The sequence below is a fragment of the Euprymna scolopes genome, chromosome 2, assembly GCF_053919585.1.
Source record: "Euprymna scolopes isolate OS-2025 chromosome 2, ASM5391958v1, whole genome shotgun sequence".
In the NCBI taxonomy this organism is placed as follows: Eukaryota; Metazoa; Mollusca; class Cephalopoda; order Sepiida; family Sepiolidae; genus Euprymna; species Euprymna scolopes.
In genome coordinates, this window is record NC_136483.1 from 116,900,021 (window position 1) to 116,907,009 (window position 6,989).

General features: G+C 52.3%; 1 pseudogene; it reads right to left on the minus strand.

The window, feature by feature from the left end:
• Nucleotides 1-6,569: 6,569 nt before the first annotated feature.
• LOC145243177 (U2 spliceosomal RNA) lies at nt 6,570-6,733 on the minus strand (annotated as a pseudogene).
• Nucleotides 6,734-6,989: the final 256 nt, after the last annotated feature.

Sequence of the window (6,989 nt, forward strand, 5' to 3'; positions counted from 1 at the left end):
CCCACGGCGGCCTCACGTTGTCCACAACATTGGATACAGTAATTGGGCGAGGATGCTCAGGATCGATGTGAGCCGTCACTCCGCTGACATATGACCAGTACTGGCGGAGTTCGCGGCAATCGAAGAAAGCAGGATCCGTAGTTTCTACGGCCGTTGTCCCACAACGGGGACAATTAGGCGACTCCAAAAACCCGGAACTTTATTGTATTTTGTTGAGTGGAAGTGCATTTTGGGCCAATCGCCAGGTCAGAGAGAACCCCGAATTGTTCAGATGACTCGAACCTGGCGCCCAGCTCCACGCGGAGCGGATCTCACTTTGCTGCCACCCCAAACGCGTGCATAGCGGGTCGTCGGCGGCCCCCTTCACTAGATCCCTGTGGAGTTTCCTACGGGTAGCAGTCACAAGGTCACTGGACCTTGGTAGTCGTTTTAGCAGGGCTCGGCACTCTTTCATGTAGGCAGATTCTCCCCGCGGCCTGCGACGGCTCTCGATAGAAGGGTCGAGAACGACGTCGGGGAAGGTGGCAGTAACCACGGGGTGCTAAGGTTGGTCATCCTGCATATAGTGGCTCAGGAAGGCCAGCCTCTCAATGACACTTCAAGTCCGGCATTCCCAAGCCTCCCTCACATGGACGTTGAATACAGACCTGTCTACTCACCCAGTGTCTTCCTCTGTCCCAAAGGAGCGAGAACAAGAGTTCGAGAAGAGCTTTTAGGTGTTGTGCAGGCAGGGGTAGTACGCCCAGTCGGTAAAGGATGAGAGGAAAGACGTAAGTGGCGCACGCCTCAGCTGTACCCTTTAAGGAAAGTTTCCTAGGAAGCCACGAATTGACTGCAGCCTCCACCTTTGACCATACCTCCAACCAATTCTTGTCAAGCTGGAGACCCGGTCCGAACCACACGCCGAGGATCCGGACCGGGCCATCTGTCCAGCTGAAGGGCGCCAGGAGGTTTGCGTTGCCACTCCATGCGCCCAACCGCAGTCCTACCGACTTGTTGCGGTTTATCTTGGCCCCCGTGATTCTTTCGTACTGTGTGAGTGCCTCCGACACGACCTCAATGTCTCTGAAGCCCGACACAAAGACCGTGACATCATCGGCGAATGCGGATACCTTGGCAGCTGAGCTGCCAGGCAGAGCCATTCTGCGCAGGGCCGAATTTGCCTCCCCATGTCTCAGCTTGCGGAGAAGAGGCTCCAAAGCCAGGACATAAAGCAGGGGCGACAGCGGACAACCCTGACGAACCGACCAAGAGATAACAAAGGGTTTCGAGCGCTTTCCGTTGACTTGCACGACAGCCATGGGCTGTCGATACATTATGGAGATCCACTTGCAAAAGTCCGGTTTAAAACCGGCGGCCTCTAAGATAGACGCCAGGAAATGATGATCAACCCTATCAAAACTTTGGACTGATCTAAGTTGATCAGCGCGGCTTCCTTGTCGTCATCTATTCCTCCCTCTAGCATTGTGCGAATCAGGTGCAAGTTGTTCTGAATCGATCTCCCCTTCACAGCGTAGTTCTGTTCCGGTTCAACCAACTCGTCGATAACAACCTGCAGCCGATTCAACAGGACCTTGGCCAAAATCTTCAACTCTGTGTTTAGCAGAGTTATGGGCCTGTAGTTGTCTTACTCTTCCCCTCCATGCCCGTCACCTTTCTTCAGCAATGTGATCACTCTCTTGGTTACCTGCCCTGGGATGGATCCCTGAGCAAACCAATGGTTGAACATATCCGTCAGAAGAGGCAGAAACATGGGCGACAGTCTCAAGTACAGTTCGTATGTCAGACCATCAAGTCCTGGCGATCTATCACAGCTGACCTGCTTCAGCGCAGTAAAGACCTCCAGCTTCGTAACCCGGCCCTCGCAACCAGCTGCTCTAGCCACCTCAAGGCGGGGAGAGTCGGCCAAATAGTCGCTAAACTCAAGGACCGGAAGATCAGGCTGCTGCGTAAAATGCTCCTCGAAATGTTCTCGAAACCCCTCGCAGATTTCCCGAGTCGATTCCAGGGTGCGTCCATCCGGATGTCTGACTTTCGCAATGTATTTGTCCGAGCCATGCCTAGAAACCTCACGGCCCACGTCTGCATCAGAATTGACTGCTTTGTTGCCTATCTTTCTAAGCCTAGCTCTAACTACTTGGCCTTTGTAACGCTCGCTAGTCTCGCGTAGAAGGTCCTGCTTAGCTAGTTCCTGACTAACCCTATCACCCTCCCCCTAGCCTTGGCTAGTTTCTGCTCTAGCAGATTCTTCGTCTTGGCCTTATCTAGTGCGAGGCGCTGGGCATACTTGACGGAGAAGCTTCTGATCTTGGCTTTGAGACCTAACCACCACTTACTCCCGGTAACCGCCACCACTCGTTCCTTTTTAATCAATTCTCTTAACTGATCTCGGAAGTCTTGTATCTCCAGAAGGGATGTTGTTTAACTTCCAGTACCCTGCTAACTTAGGCCTATTTCCTAGCTTCAGCCGCGCCATAACTAATTTATGGTCCATCTGGCCTAGCCAAGTGAACGTGGGACATGATAGGAAGTCTACTTCGCCTCTCCTAACTAACATCCTGTCCAAATAGGTATTTGGATAGGAGAAAATGCTATTGGTCCACGTCCACATTTCCCGCCCTGAATGCTCGACCCGAAACCTGTTGACCAGTCCGCATCTAGCCATCAGATCAGCCAGGCTGGACTCGCACCTCTCCGACCCTCTAGCTCCGCCTCCTACCTTATCTATGTCGGGGTCTAAGATGGCATTCCAATCCCCCATTAGCACTACCCGCTTCCGACAATCTACAAACGCGTCAAGCTGACTGAAGAATGAGACCCTCTCACGAGCGGTGCTGGGCGCATTAACCGCAATCACCCGAAACACAGAATCTTTTACGGCAACATCTGCCATGACCAGCCTGCCCTCCACATCTCTATGGACAACGTCGACCGTCGCGGAAAGGGTACATTTAACTAGCAAGGAGACTCCCTTCCCCTGCGGGCTGCCATATGCTGAGAAAACCTCAAAGTCTCGGGCCAGCACCTGACAGTCCACAGAAGAAACGAAAGGTGTCTCCATAATCGCAGCCACATCCACTCCCAGGGACAAGAGGTCGTGCCGGAGGTGAGCCGCCCGGCCCGATGATCTCAAGCCCCTCGTATTCAGACTAGCCAAATTCAAAGCCATGGTACCTACCTTAAGGTGTGTTACACTCAGCTCCGAAGTCAGCCGGGGAAAGGACACCGACGTTGTGTGCAATGCTCAAGGTTGTCAGGTTTTTCATATCCTGACCTTCTCTCACAATGCCGCCAACATCCAAAAGGTGAGTCAATTTAAGGGCCCTATAAAGTGATGGATGGACCAACACTGGGACCCTTCCCTTGCATTGTTTTGCGAGTTCCTCAAGGGAAGGATCATTTTTCCTAATCAGTTCAATTCCCGGACCAGCCCCTTCAGCAGCCTCCAGCATTGTCCACACGTTAGTCTTGCAGGCCTCAGGAAGCCTGACGAAAGTTGTTAGCCGTGGGGCGTCCGGGAAATTAGAGGGGACATTAACGTCTTTTCCCCCTATCTGTTGGCAGTCCAGCAGAGGTTTTAAATTTTTTCTCTGCCGGTGTGGTAAGTCCATTGCCACAGACTGGGGGGTCTACAAAACAAAGTTCCTCCCTCGTTTTGAGGGCGAGGGTTCCTGTTGGAGTGAGTCCGTAAGTGGGAGAATCTGAAGGGTCTCTCCCCCTCCCGGGTTCATTCTTTTCTTTCTGGGATGGCGGCTCAATTTGCATTGGTGTGGGGACGAGTGTCTGTGTGGTGTCTGGTGTTGGTGTTGGTGCGGTGTCTGGTGTTGGTGTTGGTGTTGCTGTGGTGTCTGGTGTTGGTGCGGTGTCTGATATTGGTGTTGGTGTAGGTGCGGTGTCTAGTGTTGGTGTAGTATGTGATTTGGGGGTGGAAGTGGGTTGTGTTGTTGTTAGAGGTGGTGTATGCTCACAGGGAGTGGGGCTGCCTTTTCTTCCCCTTTCCTTTTTTTGCTTTTCTTTTTTATTCTTTTGAATGAACCGGGGAGTGGTGAGGTTGAGTTCTTCTCCCTCTCGCTAGCAGATTCATCCTCAGAGGAGCAGTGTTTTCTGCGCTTGGTCCCCGTCTCAATTGGTGTGGGGACCGTTGGTTGTTGCTGCTCCTCTAATTGCTGTTTCTCTGGTTGATGCTGTTGCTGTTCTGGTTGCTGTAGCCGGTTTTGTTGCTGCTGCTCCTGTTCTGGCTGTTGCTGCTGCTGCTTTGGCTGCTGCTGTTTTTGTTGTTGCCGCTGTTTTCGTGGCATTGGTTGTGGAATTGGCCGCGACAGCTGATGTTGTTGCTGCGGCTGGTTCAACGGCTGGTTTGGCTGCTGTTGCTGTGTCTGCTGCCATGGCTGTTGCTGCGGCTGTTGTGAAGGTTGCTGTTGTTGTTGCTGCCTCGGTTGTTTGGTTGGTGGTGGGACGGTGGCAGATGGGATTGTGGGCTTTCGTTTCCGCCTCATTACCGTGATCCATTCCTCCCCCTTGGCCCCCTGCGTAGTTTTGGGTTTCCTCGGTGCTGGGGTTGGTGCTCCGGTTGCAGGAGTTGTGACAGCCTGTTTGGACACTGGTGCTATCTCAGAGGTTGGGACCGCCTTTAGTGTCACTCGAGTAGGAGTTGACCTTTGAGGGCAGCTCTTGGCCATGTGACCCTGCTTTAGGCAGAACCACCAGTGCGGACAACGCCCCTCCACCACCACCGTCATAGTTGCCTCCTTAAATGTCAGCTGTGCTGGTATTGCCTAGAAGCCTTCTTTCTTTAGCCTCATGGCCACAGTGTAGCTGCCCAAGTGCATGCCGGTTTTCGACCGCACTGGGATTATTTTTTCCACCTCGCCGAACTGTGTGAAGAAGGATCCCAGGATTTCTGCCGATATTTGCATAGGTACATTGAATACCTGCACCCGGGTCCTTGTCCTGCCCTGGTATTTGGGCTTTAGTTTTATTCTCCCATACTTAATTTCCTGTAGGGAGAGTCTCTCCGCATCTTCCTTGGTGGGTAGGAGGATGCCCCACATGGCGTAGCTCCTCTGGTACAGGTATAGTACCGGGATGTTTAGCTTGTGTAGGAGCCCTGCCATGTCTTCCTTTTTCATCCCTAGGAGGCGGTTTTCCGGCATATCCGAGATGATGATTGCCTCCCAAGCGCCTGGCACTGGTTTAATTTCTGCCCCCTCTATGTATTGTCTGTACTTGGCACCAACCAAAGTACAAGTCTCTATACTCTTGAGGGGACAGTTGCTTCTCTACAGTCTTCCCCCATGCCGACCCTCTTGTTGGTGTTGGATCTTTGGTGAGGTTGGACTGTTTTTGCTGTTCCTTTGCGGAAGGGTTGCTATTTTGAGGGGCATTTCCCTTTCCGCTTTCCTTTGGGACCGACTCTCCTTGCTCTATGCTTCTTCCAGGAAATGCCTCCCTTTTTGGGGAGTCGGCCTCCTGGGGAGCATTGTCCTCTTTATTGTCCTTGGGAGCTTTTGCCCCTTTTGTTTTGGGGGGTCTAGGCTGTATGCCTCCTCGTTTTCTTGATTTGCTCCCCTTTTGGGGCAGTAGCCCTCCTGGGGAGCACTGTCTCCCTTATCGTCCTTTGAGGCTATTGCCTCTTGATTTTTGTTGTCAGAGCGGGATGCCCCGTCCAACATTGTTTTTTCTCCCCTTTGTGGGGAGTCGCCCTCTTGGAGAGCTGCTGGTGAGTTTTCTCCCTTCTGGGGGGCATCCTTCGGTTTAGTGTCCGGGCGGTATGCCCCGTTGCTTTTTGCTCCTCCTGTTGGGGAGTCGTCCTCTTGGGGAGCAGTTTTTCTTGTGGTAGCCTCCTGGCTGGGGGTATCTGTATTCGTGGTCCCCGGACTGGGGGTGTCCATTTTTGAAAAAAGCTCTCTCTTCCCTGTATTAAAATTCACCAAAATGAGTGACGTGGAGTCGGCGTCCAAAGTGGGGAGCCGACTTTGGCGCCAAAAAGAAGTGGCGCCAAAGGCGGCAAGAGGGGAGATAGAACTGAGAGAGGGAGTGGGAAGTTAGTGGAGGGAAGAGAGATAGTGTTTCCGACCCTCCTTCGCAGGAAGGTCGTAAATTATCAGCTCGGATCCCCTCGTGAGGGGGGAGAGCAGAGAAAGACAGACCAAGTGGGGGTGCGGACAGAACCCTACCCAACAAGCTTGTCAGGTGTTCCGGGCACGAGAATATGTCGCCAGAACAGCACTGCCTAGCGCTGTGTATGTATCAGAGAACAGATTGTATTTATTTGCTTCCCCACTGAGCAAATTAGGCACAAGGCCGTTTTTTAATGTGGAGAGAGAGAGGGAGGGGGAGGGAAAAGGGGACCAACTCCCGATGGGTGGGATATGGGAGCTGGATAGTGACAATTGGTATGAAGGGTTGCCCCTACATTGACCAAGGTCTGATATGTGGGGTTACCCCCACATATGGTCTTTGCTTGCAGTATCTGCAGGAACAGATGGTATTTATTTGCTCCCCCACCGAGCAAATTAGGCACAAGGCCGATTTTTAATGTGAGGAGTGAAGGGAGGGGGGAAGGGGAAAAGGGGACCAGCTCCCGAGAGGTGGGAAATGGGAGCTGGTTAAAGGTCAGGCATGTGGGGTTGCCCCCACATCTGGTCTTTGCTAGTCATAGCTAGTCATAGCTTGCAGTATCTGCAGGAACAGATACTACACTTTGATCTTGGCCAAAAGGCCAAAAGTGGATTTATTTGCTCCCCCACTGAGCATATAAGGCACAAGGCTGATTTTTAATGTGAGGAGTGAATGGGAAATGGGGACCAACTCCCCGGGGAGTAGGGGAGCTGGATAGTGACAATTAGTGGATAGTGAAGGGTTGCCCCTATATTGACCAAGTTCTTATATGTGGGGTTGCCCCCGCATATGGTCTTTGCTTGCAGTATCTGTTCCGGCAGATACTACACTTTGAGATATTAAATCCTTTGTTCATGTTAAAAATACAT